Raw genomic sequence first — 20171 nt, forward strand, 5'->3', positions numbered from 1 at the left:
TCATGTGCCACTGCTAAATAACTTTTATGGATTATCTTCTTTAATCCTTGTAAAAACGCTATGTAGCTCTATTTATACCCATTTTACAGATGAGGAAATAAAGGCACAAGATTAAATAACTTGCTCAAGGTCACAGGCAAGTAGCTGAGCCAAGATTTAAACTCAGACAGTGAGACTTCAGGGGCAGCCACCACCACTTTCCACTGCTTTCACTGTCTTAATGCTCTTCAGTGAAAGAAAAATAATAATTAGTAGCTATTAAATTTTTCTGATACAGCACTAATCTGCTAAATCATGTACAACTTTGCCTTTAATAGGTTATCAATAAGCATTTCTAGAGCTGTTTCTGGCAATTATTTGTTGCATAGGAATTTCAGAATAATGTCAAGAATAACAAATAGTTTTTTACTTACAAAAGGGCTGGCAAATTGAGTTTCCTTCATCTGTAAACCTCTTCACATAAAATTAGTCATCCTATTCTATACCTTATTTTTAGGCTGCTTTATGTTCTCTTAACATTTGTGCAGCTGAATATCAAAAATCACAGCAATTTTATCTCTGAGGCGTTACTTACCAGAAGCTCATGTTCAAATATTAATTGACAGTCCATGCTAATTTTAGGAATTAGTGCTTTTATAAATAACATGTACCTTGCCCAGCGTTTAAAGGATCTGTTATGAACAAGGAGTGATCATTATGCATGTGTATCATCCTGAGTGTCCATGTGAGTTGAACAGTGAATGTATTTTCAACATTTTTTCTGCCATTTACTCTCTTCTTTGAAAAAACATCAAAACTAAATGATAGGCCAAACCCATATGTCGTTAAAACACAGAAATTCCCACTCAGTTACTGACAATTTACATTTTTTTCTATGAAGATACAACATTTAATATTATTATTACTCTCATTTTTGAATTATTAAGTCATTTCACATGACACTTGCAATATGAATAACAATAATGAAAGTAAAAAAAGAAATTAAAGTGTACTTCCCAACGATATACCACTTGGAAGTGAGCTGTAAAAATGAAAACTCTTAAATGATTGCCTTGTTTCAGCAAAGCACAATTTGGGTGTCTCAAACAAGGTTATAAATACACATTGTGATCTTTGTGCATTCATGCTGTTTCACAAGTACTCCTTACAGGAGCACTGTCGGAGGGACTGAATAGGAAGCTTAATTTAAAACCATCAGCCTCTTCACTGTACATGGAATGACATAATTAAAGGACATACGCTCTGCCTTCATACCACTAAAGCTGTCACGGTTATTATATCCAGGCCAAGACGGGGATTTGATAACAAAACAGACCTTTGTGGTTGAATCTAGGACATTATACAAACCATAACTCATGTAGTCTGGGGTACCATGCAGCCTAATATTTAATAATCAACCATAATTACTACAAAATAATAACAAACAATAATCCATTAAATATTAAAATATTCAATATTTTATAATAATTAATATTTAATGAATCATTAATAATATTGTTTTATAATAAATATAATACATAATAATTATTTGACAATAATATATTAATATAAATAATAATAAATTATCCTTCTGTATTGGTGTTTTATCATCATTATAACAAATAACACAAGTCTAGTGGTTTAAAACGGCACCAGTTCATTATCTTGTGGCTCTGGAGATCAGAAGTCTCACACGTCACTGGGGTAAGAATCAAGGTGTCAGAAGAGCCCTTCTCCCCTGCAGGAGCTCCGGGAGAGCATCTTGCGTCTTTGTTTCCCACGCCTGCTCGCATTCCTCGGCTCAGGGCCCCTTCCGCCATCTTCAAAGCCAGCACCGGCCGGTAGAGTCATCACAGCACGTATTCTGCCACCGCCTCTTCCGTCTCCCGTTAAGGACACGTGACGGCATTGAGCCATCTGGATAACACGGATAATCCCCCTTTTAGAATGTCAGCGGACAGCACCCTGCGTTCCTCTAGCCGTGTAACCTAACACAGCCACAGTTTCTGGGGAGCAGCACTGAGGCATTTGGAGGGACCAAGATTATTATTCTGTCCACCACACTTTCTAAGGAATTAAAAGGCAGCCTTGATAAACTGTCCTGAGTTCACATGAGAAGTTATTTTTCATACCTCAGAGATGAGATCTCTTCCAGCCATGGGTTTTCCAACCGAGCCCATCATGAGCTCCAACGGATGCTTGCATCTGCTCAGAATCAGAAGTCATCTTCAGGCCTAGACGCGCTCTTTTTTCCAAGGCCAACTAATAAGGGACACAGGAGAATTTTTGTAGTTTGCCTACCCAAACCCAGCACTAGCCAAGATCAATATTTTGCAATTCCTCATTTTCTCTGATGCCCCACATCAATTGTTTTTTTTAATTCCATTCAGTAAACAGTTGTCTAGTGCCAACAAAATGCCTGGCACCACACTAGGTGCTGAAACACAAAGAGAAAAACTGCAACCCGTGCTCTTGAGGCGCTCGCTGTGTGTGTTACACACGCGCATGCGTGTGCGTGTGCATCGGTGTTTGGTCGCTAAGTGCTAAGTGGTGTCTTACTCTCGCGACCCCGTGGACTGTAACTCACCAGGCTCCTCTGTCCATGGGATCTCCCAGGCAAGAATACTGGAGTCGTTTGCCATTTTGTTTTCCAGGGGATCTTCCTGACCCAGGGATCGAACCCATGTCTCCTGCATTGACAGGCAGATTCTTTACCACTGAGCCACCAGGGAAGCCCAGGCATGTGTGTATGTGTACATGTGTGTGTGTGCATACTTGTGTCATGGGTATATGTGATGTGTGCTTGGGTGTGGGTGTGAGGGAGAGCGTTGTTGAGACAGAGCATCGAGGACTGTTGACGCACAGGCTATGCCTCTTTTCTCTCTGCTCCCCTTTCCCGGGCCTGTAGCCACACGCCTGGCCCAGACCATTATCACATTTTGCTTCGGCTACCGTGAGTCTCCCAGCCGGTCCCCTTTCTCTCAGTCTCCCACTTCTGAGATGTTCCACGCTCAAATATAAACACAGCTGTAGCTGTGTCACTCCCTGCCTCAAAAGCGACACCTTCTCCATGGCCTATGGAAAAAGTAGAGACTACTCCACATGCTCTCCAAAGCCTCTGGGGTCCTCCTACCTTCCTCATTTTATGCCCTTTTAATATCATGCGTATTTGGGCTGACCACAATCACAGAAGTCCCACAAAATTGTTCTGTGCTTTCCCAGGCCACTCGAACCTTTCGCCCACATCCAAGTAGTATCCATTCTTCAGAACACGGCAGGCTACAACCCACGGGGTGGCAAAGAGTTGGACACGACTGAGTGACTAAGCATGCATGCATTCATAGCACAGACCAACCATCACTGCTTCCACGGAACAGTCTCCTGTCCCTTCTCCACTGAAAATAATCTGTCTCTACCTGGGGTCCTACACCGCTTCATATTTTATTCTTTAACAAGGACTATCCCTTTCTGCCTTAGATCTTTTCCTTTGCTAAATATCAAGGCCCCTCTCTCAGATTATAACCCCCTTGAGAGCAGCCACCAGTTTTCTTTCTCTTTGAAACATCTCCAATAACTAGCATAGCACCCTGCCTGTAGCAAGGACACGGTGCTCAAGTTCATCAGATTCCACTGAGTGGATCAGCAGCGGCATCTTCTAGAATGTTGTCACAAGCACTGAACGTTTCTCTGACTAGTCCATGGAGGGGATGGTCGGTGGGTACAATTTTCTCCATGATATTCACAAACTCAGGGAAACAGACAGGAACTGACAGACATCAACAGTGAGAGAACCGATTTCTTCTGAGAATGAAAGTCACTGATTAACCCACAAATTCAAAGACCAGAATGAATGCGCACATTACATAAAAGCAGAAGTGAGGTAACATAGAACCTCAAGTGGCCTCAGTACGTCAGTCTAGAAGCACCACCTAATTTCTACATCAGTGCTACAGAAAAATAAAGAACATAGTTATTAATGGGAATTCTCGATGTTGTGAATGTGCATGTATATCCAAAACAACTGTTTTATAATGAATATTTATGGTAAGGTGGGCTGCGAAGCTGCAAAGTGTTTTTAGTTGTCATTGTCATCAGTTCTACTAAATAATTATCATCTCAAGTCCAAAAATATCCTGAATGGGTAATACTGAATAATCCAGATCATGAAATTGCATTAGAAGGGTATTAGCTGACTCAGGAGACTAATTATAACGAGGTATTGAGCTGCTTATCGCTCATCTCAATTGTAAAACCATAAACCACACCGTGCGGGCAGTGGCTGCCAGTCAGGATCAGTGTGGAAGAGTGAAAGAGCACTCTTCCTGTCGAACAAGGATGGGGAGTCCCAGCTCTGTCATTAACGTGGTGACCTTGGGAGCTCTTCATAAAGCTCATCCCCCAGGAGGAAAGCGGATTCCGGCCTTACAGAAATATGGCTATCCTAGCAGCTGACGCTGCTCACGCACAGAAAACACTCTTAACACTGCAGAAAGGTTGCACACATCCACTCACCTTTCCCAGGCTAATATCGTCTTGCTTAATGGGCCAGTTTAGTACTACTATTAACCGGATGATTATAATATGAGCAAGTGTTCTCCATCCATGTCCTAAATAACAGTAGCTGACAAAATTATCAAACTGCTTTCTCACCCATGGTGTTTATCAGCCAGAGGTTGAGGCTACAATTATTTATATTTATTCCTGAATCTACTTTTTAATAATAGTAAAAATAAAAATAATAATGCCATTCCAGAGTGCTTTTACTGATAAATTTCCAAAGCACCTGCCAGTTATTCCATTTAATCCTATTAGCCCAGTAAAGTCCATGGGACACGTTTTGGAAAGCACGCAAAATTGGTGTTGGAGTGCTGCCGGAGCCAGCCGGCAAAGTCGATCAGGTCCCGAGAACGTGCACGGCGGGGCTAAGAAAGAAACTAAAGCAAGAGACTACAAAGATGGGGTCGAGAGGTTCAGACACGTCACCACGAAGGGACGCAGTCTGACACCAACTTTATTCAACATCTCATATTTATACAGAAAAGCGTGAGAGAGACAAAACAGTTGACCTTTTTTTCTTGGTTAGCCTATACATCTTACAAACAGTCACAAGAAATCTTGAGAGCATGGGAATGGCTCCCTGTTATTATTTCTTACACCAGATAACATTTCTCTGTGCGTGAGAAGTTTGCACAGAACTCCAGGTGCCTGCAGTAAATAAGCGCCTAATCTCTGGGGTGGCGGGACAGAGAGATATGTTTGCAAGCAAACCCTCAAGGACTGAGGCAGCTCCCAGAGCTGTGTCCTTCGGACAAAGGACCCCGTTCTCACGGGCAGCTCCCCGCAGAGTGCTTTCTGAGCACTTCAACTAAGCTGAATTTGAGGACAGGAAAATGATTAAGACAAGGTTCCTGGCTTCAGGTTGCTTTTGGTTAGCGGTGGAGACAAGACATTGTGTTCCAATTATTCCTTATGCATCTTAGAAGTCCTAAGGGAACACAAAGGAGAAGATTGTATTTCTACTGGGATAAAAGTGTGTGTGTGTGTGTGCACAGCAGTGGAGTGAGGGAAGTGTTGGACAGAGGGAGGCATTAAAGACAGCTTCACCGAGAAGGTGACTTTGTCACTGGATTAAAGTCCCCATTCTATTTGTTCCTAGGAGAAGCTCTGAGTGTTACTGAATCTGTGTGCTTGAGATTCCTCATTCATTAAATATAGATAACAATGCTGAATTCACAGGGCTACTGGGAGGATGGAAAGATTGAGCATGGTTGTGGTGGTGGTTTAGTCACTAAGTCATGTTCGACTCTTGGGACCCCACGGACTGTATCCCACCAGGTTCCTCTGTCCATGGGATTTTCCCAGTAAGAATACTGGAGTGGCTTGCCACTTCCTTCTCCAAGGGATATTCCTTAAGCAGGGATCGAAAGGCAGATTCTTTACCATTGAGCTGCCAGGGAAGCCCGTGATACAGCATATGGGAGAGCAATTTATACGTATCAAACACCCAGTATATATGGTATTATTATTTCCCCCTTGCAGAGGCACCAGCTAGGTCCACTCCACAGCTGAATGGCTGGTCCAAGGCTGCCCCACCCCTGTGTGTGTGCTTAGTCGCTCAGTTGTGCCCAATGTGTTGTGACCGATGGACCGTAGCCTGCCAGGCTCCTCTGTCCATGGGGGTCTCCAGGCAGGAACACTGGAGTGGGTGCCACGCCCTCATTGTCCCACCACCTTACCTGGCGCCAATGTCCCACCTAGGACTCCGGTGGTCCTCCCATGACAGTGTCCACTTCAAGTTCGGAGCACATATTGAAAGCACACATCCTAATACCATTTGATGGGCCCTAAAGTCACATTCAAATATTCATATCAGTAAACATTCCAACATCTGAAGACTTCTCTGTGAAATTTTGCCTCTAACTCCTAAGAGGATACTCTCCGTAAAAGAAGGCTCCAACAGAGATCCTCATAAGGGAGGAATTGCAATGAGGAAAAGCTTAAATATTTAATACAGGGATAAAACTGTATATACTTTTTTTAAGACAAAGGGTTTTAAACTACCCAAAGTTTCAGAGAATAAAATATAGCAGATCCTCAACTGTTTTAAGTGATTCAACTGTGAATTTCAATAGAAAATATTTGAATAGAAATGTGACTTCCATTTAATAGATACTCAACAGCTGTTGAATTCAGAGATCTAATCTGATCATTTTTACCCCTAAAATTGGAATAATAAAAATTTCCCCTCAAATAACATCTATCAATATTGTTTTGAGTCAATCCATCATAGTCCACTACTTAGTTTCTCAAAGATAAAACTTTATTTAAATCTAATAAAAAGGCTGAAATTTGAAAAAGGAGTACATGAAGGCTGTATATTGCCGCCCTGGATATTTAACTTATATGCAGAGTACATCATGAGAAATGCTGAACAGGATGAATCACAAGCTGGAATCAAGACTGCCAGGAGAAATATCAACAGCCTCAGATATGCAGATGACACCACTCTAATGGCAGAAGAGTTACTAAAAAGCCTCTTGATGAAAGTGAAAGAGTAGAGTGGAATAACTGGCTTAAAACTCAACATTGAAAAAACAAAGACCATGGCATCGGGTCCTATCATTTCATGGCAAATAGATGGGGAAACAATGGAAACAGTGAGAGACTTTATTTTCTTGAGCTCCAAAATCACTTCAGATGGTGACTCTAGTCATGAAATTAAATTACGCTTGCTCCTTGGAAGAAAAGCTATGACAAACCTAGACAGCATATTAAAAAGCAGAGACATCACTTTGCCAACCAACATCCATATAGTCAAAGCTATGGTTTTTCCAGTAGTACAGATGTGAGAGTTGGACCATAAAGAAGGCTCAGCTCCAAAGAACTGATGCTTTCAAATTTTGGTGCTGGAGAAGACTCTTGAGAGTCCCTTGGACTGCATGGAGATCAAACCAGGCAATTGTAAAGGAAATCAATCCTGTACATTCATTGGAAGGACTGATACTGAAGTTGAAGCTCCAATACTTGGCCATCATATCAATGAAGAGCTGACTCAACTGAAAAAACTCTGATGCTGGACAAGATTGAGGCAGGAGAAGAAGGGGACGACAGAGGATGAGGTGGTTGGATGGCATAACCGACTTGATGGACATAAGTTTGAGAAAACTCTGGGAGATGGTGAAGGACAGGGAAGCCTGGTGTGCTGCAGTCCATGGGGTCACAAAGAGTCAGCTACAACTGAGCGACGGAACAACAACAACAAATAAATCTCATCCATATATATAACTGTTCCTCCCTTGTTAAAAAGAAATCTGGAAAATCTTAAGTAAAAAGTGTTTATTTACTGTATACTATGTATCAGGCAATGTGTTGAGAGATGGAAATATTTAGACATTCATGGGAATTTCACAAATAATTGTATTTGCTGAATATATCCATCTGTATTAGTCAGGATTCCCCAGAGACACAGACCAACAAGCAATAGATAATAAGTAAATGATTCATGCAATTATGGAGGCTGGCAAGTCTAAAATCTGCAGAGATGATGTCCTGGCTACAAGTGGAAGAACTCTCTCTTCATCAAGTGGAAGAATTCTCTCTTACCCAGGCGAAGGTCAGGCATTTTGCTCTATTAAGGCCTTCAACTGACTGAATGAGGCCCACCCCCACTGAGGACGGTTCAACTGATTGAGTGAGGCCCACCCCCACTGAGGACGGGAGTCTGCTTTACTTAGTCTGCCGATTTAAATGCTACTCTCGTCCAAGAACATCCTCACAGAAGCACCTAGTATGTTTGACCAGATCATCAAGCACCCTGTGGCCCAATCAAACTGACACATAAAAATAGCCATACAAAAAAAAAAAAAAAAACTCTTTTCCCCCCACTCTAAATTTCAGTAAGAAACTAATCACCAAGGACAAGTCACCTCAACAAAACATCAAGAGACTGGCTCTATTTTTAGATAAGGGGGCAGTATGGTCTGCCAGTGAACTGAGGGCTCAAACATATTAGACTGCTTGGGATCAGAGTTTGTTTCCACCACTTAAGACCTATGTGATGTGGACACACGATTTTGCTATCTGAGCCTCACCTTCCTCATCTATTAAAGTAGGAAAATATTTTATTTTATTTTTAAACTTTACAAATTGTATTAGTTTTGCTAAATATCAAAATGTTTGTAAAGTTTAAAAATTTGTAAAGTTTAAAAATAAAATTAAAAAATTAAATTAAATTAAATTAAAAAAAATAAAGTAGGAAAATAATAGTGTATATTGAATAGAGTAGCTGGAAATTTTAAGTGAAAGGACTTGTCTAATGCACATCACATACTAAGTTCTTGAGAAACCTTAGCTGCTCTAACATTAATAATTCCTCCTCTTTCAGTGAGCTCCAACTCCAGGCCTTACTAAACCTATTACAATACACACAACTGCCTTAGCCAGGCATTTTTCTCTATTCGCACACATGGGGATGGAATCAGTTACTTATACACATAGTGTTATCAGTTGTTGATACACATAGATCATTGACTAACAATTCAATCAAAATAGCTTTCTGTATTTAAAAATTCTGTGATGTGGGAGGAAACCCTAAAATGCCTGAAGATTATAAGGAGAGATTCAGATAAAGTACTGGACAGAGATCCCTTCTCACCCACTGGCTAAACCCGAATTGTCACCAGTAACTGTGAAGGGCCTGGCATTCTGGGGTAGGAGGCAGGATGAGATTGTCCCTCCTGTCCACCTTGTCTGTTTGGCCACTCAGATGGAGAAGCTCAGATCATTATTGGGAATTACCTTCTAGAGTGGCCCTGCCATAGTCACTGTGTGAGTTGAGAAGCTCTCTTCATCCCAAGGCAGTCTCAGCTTCCTCCTCTGAAACTTGAGACCTTTAGACCCCTCTGTTCTCTCCTTCACCCAGATGCTTAAAACCCAATGGTTTTGCTATGAGGACAAAAGAAGACAATCTGAACGCTTGGAGAAACTCTTAAAAGTAGATGACTGAGGTCTTCCTCTCCGTCTGCCAAGCCTCCTCATTCCTCCTGCTGAAAACGATTAGCGTCCTCAGCATCCTCAAGGTCAACGTTGAATCCAGGCTGGAGACTCATCTCCTTTCCCCTCCTGTCTGCCTGTCTTCTGCTGTTCTCACCAACTGCCTCTTCCAGAATTCACAATGTGGGCAGAGTAAATGACTTCAAGTTCAGGGGGAGTCCAGGGGCAGAAGCGCCCTCCGCGCCTGTTTTACCCGGTTTCTTTCCTCTCCCTCCTAACATTTCCTTACTCTGTCAGCCAGTGGAGGAGTAGAAGCCTTTAAATGCGGCTCTAAACTGCGTTTCAAGAATTAACCCATCTTGCCCCTCACTGGTCTAAGCCACAGGGTGCCAACCGGACGCTAATTGCTTTCTTCTGGTGGGGTTCCAGACGGCTCCCAAGAAGGCAGGAGCGCATATTCCTGGCACCAATTGGCTCATTCAATTTGCTCGCACTGCATTAGCCTCTGCCGGAATATTCATGAGCAGGGGAATGAGGACCCGCACAGGCAGGCGACAGCCACTCGGGCTGGGGAAGGCGCGAGGGAGGGGACGCGGGCCGCGCGCCGCGCTCGGGGGCCGGTGACCGCGCCGGGGGCCTCTGCTCGCGGCCGGGCGCAGCGCCGGGCACCGCGGCGGGCGGGGCGGGGCCTCGGCGGGCTGGGCGCGCCGGGCATCGAGCGCAACTCCTGGCGCCCGCGCAGAGACTTTGCCAAAGAGCCGAAGGGCGAGACGCTGTGCCACTTCTGACGGAGGGGGCCGGGGGGTGGGGGGACGGGGGCAGCGCCTCCAGCCGGGGCGAAGGGACCAGCGGGACAGCGGCCGCCGGGGGCACGGGGCCACCATGTGAGCCGGACGCCGGCCCGAGGAGTCTGGACCGAGCGGCCCCGGAGGGGCGCCGGCCGTGCCAGGTAAGCGGGGAGCTCCTGCGGGAGGGGGTGGGGGTGCCGCGCGTTGTCCCGGGCTCGGGGTGCGGGGCTGCTCGGGGCGCCGGGGTCCGCGCTCCCGGGAGCCCCTTCGGGCGCTGCGCGCGCTCCGGCCCCGCGCCGCGCTCTCCCCGCAACTCCCCGCCACCGCGGCCGGCCTGCCAGCGGGTCGGAGTTGCACTTGCTCGGACTTTGGGGGCAGGGGACGCGAGGGCGCCTCCCTTCGCGCTGAGGAGCCGCTTTCTGCAAGCGGGAGGGCGGTGGGGCGGGCCAGGGGCTGCGCGCCCGGCCGTGGGGACCCGCGACCCTCGGGGGCGCCGACCCTGGCTGCACCCTCGCTTGCCCCCGAGTGGCGGCGCCTCTCCCCGGCAGCCGCGGGCTGGAGAGGGCCGGCCGCGTCCCCGGCTCGAAGATGCGCGCCGGCGGGGCCCCGAGACCCGAGCTCCAGGGAGGCTGGCGCGGCCCCCGTCCGCGCCTGGCGCGGCACCCACGCCCGAGTCCGGCCGTGGGAGGAGACCGTGGCGGCGACTCGCTTCCCCGCCACCTGCCGGACACCGCCAGCTCGCCGGGCCCGGATGCTCCCGGGGACGCTCTGGATGGCGCGCGGGTTGTTTGGGCTTTGCTCCCTCTAGTTGCGGTGGATGGAGACCGGGGGTGGGGCGGCGGAGGACCAGATGGGGTGAAAGTTGCCGATGTGCAGAGGAAACGCTCTCGCGGAGTTCCAGCGTGCCCTTAGCAACACAGAGAGACTGTAGGCTGGACCTACGACGGAGCATAACTCTGCCGGGCTATCCTCCTCGGGTTGGGCTGGAGGATGGAACCCAGAGGGCAGCCGGGAGGCAGCGCCGAGCTGTTTTTTGCGCCCCCCTCCCAAGACAGGCTGAGAGTAACAGGGCTGGCATGAGACCACTGGGGGGTTGGTCTCTTAGCAGGTTCGGAGTTTCCTATGCCATCATTAGTACTGCTATTAATGCTGTTGTTATTGGCACGGATGCCAGAAAGGATTTTGTCTTCCGATTGTTATAAGTCGCTTGGAAACAGTCTGCCCCTCCCCGCTCCCAAATGTCCCTTGATCCCCTTAATCTCTTGATGCTCCTCCCCATCAAAGAAAATTATCCCTCGGATCTGTGGGAGTGTCAGGGACAACCACCCCCGCCGCCCCCGCCCCGCAAAGGAACTGGAGCTACGTAAGAACACCAGAAACAGCAAAAAGTCGCAACTTCACAACGTGCTTGCACCAGCGCTCTAGATGAGGGTTATATTTCTATCTGCTCTAGCGTCCTTTGGCTCCAGAACGGTGGAGGCATTGCCAATCTCTATCCCATACTGGACTCAGCTGTCTCTTTTGGTGTATTCCTACAATTTGGAAATATATTTTTCTCTTGTTGTGACCCTCGCCATCCCACTGGGCACGTCACCTGGCCGCGGCAGGCTCCAGCTCCCAACACCAGAGGCACCACAAGGGCACCTGCGGTGGCCTCCCCAGGGCTTGGCCCCTGGTCCGAGCTGCTCCCGAGTGCAGAGTTGGCCAGCTGATGACGCAGAAGACAGGGCAGGAGGGTGGGAGAACAGCGTGTGAGTCAAGCCAAGAACAGGAGATGAGGTCAAGCCTCCTCGCTGGCCACATCCCTTCCTGCCAGAGAAAAGAGAGAGACAAATGGAGAGCAAACGGGAAGTATTAGAAATTGGAACCAAGCTCTCAGAGTCTATTTAGGCTGTTGCCATTGACTTTGCTATGACCTTCCCTTGCCAGTGCTTCCGATTTTCCCTGTTTGTCAATGCACGAGTAGCCGAGCCTTTCTAATAGAACGGTCACGGTGAGATGATCTAATTTTGTATCCCCAAAATGCTGCAAGTGTCCTGGGAAAAGACAGTCTATAAAAGACGCAGTTTTCACGTTTTGTGGGGTGTTTGCTACACTGCAGGTTACGGAGCGACATTTTTAGCATGTGTGCCACGTGGCCGTGTAAAATTAAAATGGAAAAGGAAAGTGCAGACATAAAAATGACTTAGCATTCTTGACACTCTTGTAGAAAAATTATCTTTCATTTGGGGAGAGTTGCCTGGGAGTCTAATCAGTGTTGATACTACTGAAACGCCCCCTTCTACCTTTCTCCCCAGTAAAATTTTATGGCCCAGTTCTCCCAGGAAAGGCAATGGGAATGCAGAAAGTGAGCATGGAAGGGTTGTTAGGGGAGCCATCACATAGACTTTGGAGACTGGAACAGGAAGAAAGATGCCATCCTCCTTGCAGAGCAGGGAAATGTTCTTCTGGAAAAAACAGTTTAACAGTGTAGGGCAATCGACCCAGTCCTGGCTGTTGTCTATTCGCAGATTCAGGACCAGAACTCAATGCTCCAAAGAGGGCTAAGCAAGGGGCCTTGCTCGCCTCCCTTTGGTAAAGACACTGCCCTGCTCCGCTCTTGGGACTGCTGTTAACTCCTCTCCCCCTGCCTGCTCACTGCAGTCGTTCCCCTTGCATTTGCAAAGCGATTCAGGTGGACTCTGTCAGTCCCTTATATATTTGTAAATATCTCCCAAGTTCTTAAGCTGCTCAGAGACGTGCAGCTGTTGGCAAATTCAAGGCAATAGTTGGAAGTAATGAAGAGAGTCACTGAAAAGTGGGTATGTTTTTCCCTGGTGGAGAAGTTTTTGAATGCCTTTTGAGCTAGAAAATTAGCAGTTTAGAAAGCAGGAGGGATTTCCTTGACTTCCCTGTACTCAGAAGCCAGGAGCCGTGTTTTTCTTTCCCTCATAGTAGTGAGCACTGTTTGCTTAAGCATTTTTTTACAATTTTGGACTTAAAATGGGCTTCGGCCTGATGGTGTTCTATGGAGAGAGGAAAAATGTAAAGAGATACGGAAGGAAGAGCTGCAGTAGCTGGGACATAAATCAGCCAGAATATATGGGGGGGTGATGAGAATAGGTCTTTTCACCCTAAAAAAAGAGTGTCCACTCTGGAAGAAAAAGAAGTCTGATTATTGGCATCCAAGCCTGAAACCAAGGCAGCTGATGCTGAGAGGAGCCAAAGGGCAGTTCTTCTTAGTTTAGAAACAGCAAGACAGTCTCTGCCAAAGGTTGCTGTAAACACGGAATAAAGATTTCATTGTGGGCTGGTGTGACTAGAATAATTAGACAGCTAATTGTTCATTCTGATCTGGTGGTGGTGTAATCAGTAGTGCAGAGCAGTGAAAATAAGAGCAAGGGAGAAATAGAAAAGTAGCACATCACTTTTCTCTTTACTTGTTTTACTCTGAGGGTATTAGGAAAGTCCTGATTAGCTTTGTTTTCCTCTTTTTAAAGTATGTTCATCTCCCCAGAACCCCGAGAACCTGGCAGTCTGAGATCCTCTGCTGCCATTTCCCCCCTTCCAGGTTCCACTCTGGTTATGGACAAAATTTCTCATCTTCTAAAGTCAGCATGGGAAACTACAGTAGGAATGAATGCATTAGGTAACTCCAGTATTAATAGGTTTGCTATGTATCAGCCCAAACCTTAGTATCAGCCCAATCAGAATATACACAAATAGCACCACATTTTTGTGCTTCTCCAACAAATATTTCACAGATATATAAGGTTTAAGAAGTAAATATTCCATTTGTGACACTTAATTATATTTTCTGTTGTGAACCAAATTGCCTAGTGATTAATCTTTCACATTTAATTGAAGAAATGGCCTCTTTGGTATTTTCATACTAATTTAGGAGGAAAAAAAAGCAAACATAAGCAATAAAGGTGATTTTTAAGTGACTGAGCAGCTACAGTTCTTATCGGCAGTGCACTGTGACTTATTGTTATTTACTAGAAGATGGCACTGTCATAAATCCCTTCTGAAATGACTTCTGCAGTGAAGAAATGAGTAAAGGAACGGAGAGCATTATGTACTTAGCGTCTGGGGTGCAGGAAGGGAAGAACCACGTATTCGTTAGTTCAAACCCTCCCTGAATCTCAGTGTTGACACAGAACATGGAGCAAATTCTCATTATTTGAATTTTAAAAAGGAACATTCTTAAGTGTCAATGTTCTGGGAATAAAAACACTCTGCTATAAAGAAAGCATAATAAATCACATAAGGTCATAAAGTCTCATAAGGAGAAATACTTAGTTTCTCCAAGACACTCATTCTGTCTCCATTTGTTTAAGAGGTACAGAACTGTCCTTCCTAACCTTTAGTTTCTTTTATCCGTCCTGAATCAAAAAGGACCGCAAAGGAAGAACACGTACTGAAGCGTTAAAAAGCAAAAGGGGTGCAAAACCATTGAGCTTTCAGAAGGCAGAGTTCTACTTTACAAAACGCACTGTCTACAGCAAGTAAAAATAGAAAATCATATTTCCACATTAAATTATAGAAACAACCCATTTTAAAGAGAAATTTAGCCTTTTCTCATTGAATTGCTATTCATGGTTTGCTCAATAGTTTTTCAGAGTAATCTGCCAATCTGCTAACCAGGACTGTCTAGTTAAGAATATTCCTAATTACATATGGATTAACTTAATTTTAGAACCCTAAGAATATTCAACTCAAAGCATTACTCAAGTGCAATGCAAAGCAGAAATGGTCCAATTTGCCTAAAGGTATATGTAATGTTTTTAAGTTTAAAGACTCATAAAAGAGTGAACATTTGGTATGGGAGTACATCAGTGAATAACTACAATAAAGGAGTAAAGGACACTATAAACTGTTGGATCTTTTAAACATAAACAAAGTAAGGTTATAGCAATACAGCTCATTTCTCCTTCCAAAACAGGAAGGGCCAGCCATGCAAAATACAAATGTCAAAGACTTGTACAACACTGCCTGAAATGGAAGTATTTTTGCTATTTATAAGAATGTTTGACAGTCTAATCAAAAGTTAAAAATGTATTCCAACAAATGCCATTATCATGTTAAGAGTAAAGAGGTATCTTGTATGGAAGAGATATTTCTTTATAGTTCTATGCTCCTAACTGGAATCTTATACATAGTAGATTCTCAATAGATAGGTATTTATTTCATTTTTATAAGGAAAATAAAATTGAATTAATGGAATTTCCAAGATAGATGAGTTTATAATAAGTCGAAAACCTGAATGTTCTTTGTTACTTCAAATTCTTCCTCTAAACTGGTGAGATATGCTTGTGACCAATAGTCATAATTATAGACAATAGTCTGGGTTCGAGGGAAGTTTAAAAAAGATAATAAAAGGGAAAGATGTAAAGGCTCTCCTTTTCCTTTAGTTTTACCTGAGTGTCAGGTGTGTTTCCGTATACCCAAGTTGTTAAATGCTCAGCATCTCTCCATAATGAAGCCGCGTGCCTGTGCTCCGTCGCTCCATGGTGAAGACGACACTTTACCAAATGGTCATTACTCACAAGTCCTCACACAGAGTCTGTCTCTGAAGTACTGACGTACTGACCGATTATGACTCAAAGGCTGCTGTGGCAGCTAATAAAGGGTAATTCAGACAATAACTTCATTCCACGGCAGTGGCCCCCTTGGTTGTCACAGACATTTGGTTGACACACAGCCCAACGTTCAGACCCAACCGTGCAACTGCAGCCGGACTCAGCACCAGACGGGAGGGCCGAAGCCTGCAGTGAGGTCCCCTCTGCGCAGCCCACTCCCGCCACCCGCCCTGTCCCCGCCGATGACGAGATGAGCTCTGTTGACTGTCCACAGAATGAAAAACAGGGGCCGCAAGGAGCTGAAATGTCTGTACGTGTATCATCACGCTGCTTTTTGTTTGTTTTTCTTTGAGGTCTGACCTTCGTTCAATGAACAAGGTGGTCTCAGAGTTTTCCTGGAGAACAGTACATAGGGTAATGCGGTGACATAATTGGGAGCTAATAGTCAAGAGAAAACCAGGCTAGAATTAGCAAGAAGATTCAATTACCTCTTGTTCCCAGAGGCAGCCGTTTACCAAGACCGGTGCTAAAGTTGTGGTCAAAACAGGATGGGGAGATGGGCAGTGCGGCTTATTTGTTCTCTAGCTGATGTCTTCGGATGGAACCAAGCCTTGGTTTCCACTTTTCACCAGTAAATCAGAACAGAGTTTATTAGATAGTAGCTGATAGAAATTGTTGATGCACACTTTAAGAGTACAGCTGAACATAAGTATTTTAGATGTATTTATAAAAATTTGTGGTTAAAGATATTGTAACATACTATTTTTCTCCGATGGAATAATGTGCATTTCATATCATATTCATTATTCCTTTTTTTCATTTTATAAAGCTAGTGACTTTGAACCCTTATCAATTCCTAATGTGGGGTTAATGTGCACATATTATGAATAATCAATGAACTTAACATAATCTGTTTGTAAAAACCAACAAGAAGTAATTTTATTTAGCACATTTAATTAGAAAATGGCTGAAGGAGTTTCATTTAGATGTAATCTCTGAAGGAAACCAAATATGTGTTTTTTTTAATTTGAAAGATTCTCAGCACTGTTTTTGCATCTAAGATCCTTTTCCATGCAAGTGTTTCGAGTAGACATGTAGAATGCACAGTATCACGTACTTAGTACCTTTTAACTTTGACGGGGGCGGCGGGGGCGGGAGCCAGCTGAACATGCCAGCCATTTCTGTGCCCACCCTTACACAGACCCAAAGGTTTCCTTCATTTTGCTTGTATTGTTAAGAAACAAGGCAGGTTTCAATATCTCGTTTTCAAATTCCTTGATCCCTTACATCCAAGGCCTCGTCGGAAGTATGAATTGCAAAGGCATCATCATTACACCATTGAGAGAAGAAGCCACGCTGGAGAGCATGTGTCTTGTAAGCTTTTTTTGGATATTGAATAAGATTCTAAATCTGTGCCATACTTTTTGCACAAACTGGCAAGAACCCCCGAGGATGTTCATCTGATAAATAAATACGAAATAAGATTTGTGCTATCATTAATCTCACTGCTTGGCTTGCCAGGTGGTGCCGTGATAAAGAATGCAGGAGATACAAGAAACACAGGGTCAATCCCTGCAACCCCTGGAGTAGGAAAGAACAACTCGCCCCAGTATTCTTGTCTAGAAAATTCCATGGGCAGAGGAGCCTGGTGGGCTACAGTCCATGGGGTTGAAAACAGTCAGACACGACTGAGAGACTGAGCACAATCTCACTACAAATTGTATTTTAAGCAAATGGTATCTAGCAGTCAAAGTACTTCTTCATTAATCTTATGGTTTTGAAGTATTATAATGGCATCTACCTTTATCCATAGCCTGTGTTCTCCTCTCAATAATATTGGGAACATTTATTCAGTCCAAAAATATAAGGCATACTCGTATTTGGAAATAAAATCCTTGAGTAGTCATTAAAAAATTAATCCATTTGGCAGTTCAGCACCTCAGTGGAATACTTCAGGCAGCTAAGCACAGAGGTGATCATCTGATTCATGGGGCTGGTGAGTACTTGAGGTCAAATTGCTGAGGCTTCTTTCTTTAAATACAGAAAAACAACAGATTTCTTCATGATATAGAAGTGCTGTCCATTTCTTTAGATACATCTGTGCAGTGCACCTGTGTCAATTAAAATGCACTCGGAGACAACGTAGACAGGGCCGTGACGACAGCCACCATGATTTAGTCCTTGACCCTGTGCCAGACACTGTGCTGAGTTTGTAGCTCAGACGGTAAAGAATCTGCCTGCAGTGCAGGAGACCTGGGGTTCAACCACTGGGTCCGGAAGATCCTCTGGAGAAGGGAATGGCAGCCCACTCCAGTCTTCTTGCCCGGAAAATCCCATGGACAGAGGAGCCTGGCGGGCTACAGCCCACGGGGCCGCAGAGACTTGGACACGACTGGGCGACTTCCCCTTCGCATGGTGCGCGTGGCCAATTACAACGCACAGCACTGAGAGAGGACGCAGGAAGGGCCATGGAAACAGCCACCGTGAGTCAGTCCTCGCCCCTGTGCCAGACACTGTGCTGAGGGCTTCAGATGCATGACCCCATTCATCCCTTTGTGAAGCCACTATAGCTCCCATCTTCCTTTTACAGATGCAGAATCTGAGGCTCAGGATTATGTGGTCTCCTAGGCAGATTTCAAACCCAGGTGTCTCCGGCTCCCAAGTTTGGGGTTCTAATCATGCAGTTACACTGTCTTCCCTACAGCAGGGTTTCTTATCCTTGGTACTAAGGACATGTTGAGCCAGATAATTCTTAACTCTTTATTTGTCGTTCAGCCGCTCAGTCGTATCTGACTGTCTGTGAGAGTCAGACAAAGCACGCCATGGACTGCAGCACGCCAACCTTCCCTGTCTTTCACTGTGTCGAAGAACTTGCTCAAATTCACGTCCATCAAGTCAGTGATGCCATCCAGACATCTCATCCTCTGTCATCCCCTTCTCCTCCGGCCCTCAATCTTTCCCAGCATGAGGGTCTTTTCCAACGAGTCAGTTCTTCGCATCAGTATTGGAGTTTCAGCTTCAGCGTCAGTCCTTCCAATGAACACCCAGGACTGATCTCCTTTAGGATGGACTGGTTGGATCTCCTTGCAATGGATTCTCAAGAGTCTTCTTCAACACCACAGGTCAAAAGTAATTCTTTATTAGAGGAGTGAAAAGGAGCTGTCTGGTGCATTTTAGGACATTTAGCAACATCCCTGGTCTCTACTTGGGTTGGGAAGGTCCCCTGGAGGAGGCCATGGCAGCCCACTCCACTATTCTTGCCTGGAGAACCCCATGGACAGAGGAGCCTGTTGGGCTACAGGCCACGGGGTCACACAGAGTGGACACGACTGAAGCGACTTAGCACGCATGCACACTGAATTTTCTCTAATTCACATATTCAGAGTCATTGTAGTAAACGGAATAGAATAAGCAGGAGAACTTTACCACGTGCCACACAGAATAAGAATCACTTCCTGTGTGCCAAGCCTTCTGGAAAGCGTATCACCAGCATTATGCCATTGCTTTCTGACTTGAGCTTCGTGAAGCAGGAACTGGCATCGTCACCACGTTGTAACTGAGGAAACCGAAGCACAGAGAAGGGGCGTAACCCCCCCAGCCTCACACAGCTAGGAGCCCCAGCCATACTACTCTGAGCCTGAGTCCGTCCCAAGTTACAAAATCTGTCCTGCTCCTCACCCTTTCAGCATATGGGAGTACACTATTAAGTTTGAAATGATTTTTTCTAGTGTATAAGACGTGTGGTTATTTAAATGCAAATACCTAAAACACCTTTCGAGAACTAAAATACATCATTTTAAAAATTATTTGGTTTTTTCTATTATCTATGATGTTGCTTCCTTCAAAGAGCGTAAATTGCTCTGAATCAACTTTAAGTAAATAGGGAAAACAGGGTTTTTAGGGTCTAAGCACTAAGTTTAGAAAGCAGATGCTAAACAGTGTTTTAAGTCTGTAGCTGACTGTTGTCTGGAAAGGTGGGCACGAAGAAGAACCGCCTAAGAATGTCTTTGCGCAGCCGTTTCGTCAAAAGGAAGGAAGCTCCCCTGGACCCTGCGGTTTCTGCCGTCCAGAAGAGGACGTCGGACGTCGTCTGCTGATAATGAAATAGTCTTTGTGCAGTGTGCTCACAGCCCACCAAGGCGCATGTCTAAAATTCAGCCTTGCTGAGTCTCTTACATAACGTATTCTCACCAGGGTTTCATTCTCCCTTATCAAATTGTGGCTTATGGAACCTTTGTATGACTTTGTGAAGTGGAGTGGAGATTATCACACTGGTGTTTTATTCACAAGTACCCACCCCTGGGTTTTTACATGATTCCATAGGGGGACACTGATACAAAAAGTGTTCTCA

The 20171-nt window shown here is 44.8% G+C and overlaps 1 protein-coding gene across 1 annotated transcript in view; it reads left to right on the forward strand.

Annotated features, from left to right (window-relative positions):
• The first annotated feature begins 10329 nt into the window (after nucleotides 1–10329).
• The window catches only part of CDH20 (cadherin 20), a 213135-nt gene continuing 203293 nt past the window's right edge, over nucleotides 10330–20171 (forward strand). Inside the window, exon 1 of the mRNA XM_024984370.2 lies at nucleotides 10330–10420. The gene's annotated coding sequence lies outside the window, so the exon portion shown is untranslated. The remainder of the gene's footprint in view (nucleotides 10421–20171) is intronic.

The sequence above is a fragment of the Bos taurus genome, chromosome 24 (assembly GCF_002263795.3).
Source record: "Bos taurus isolate L1 Dominette 01449 registration number 42190680 breed Hereford chromosome 24, ARS-UCD2.0, whole genome shotgun sequence".
NCBI lineage: Eukaryota > Metazoa > Chordata > Mammalia > Artiodactyla > Bovidae > Bos > Bos taurus.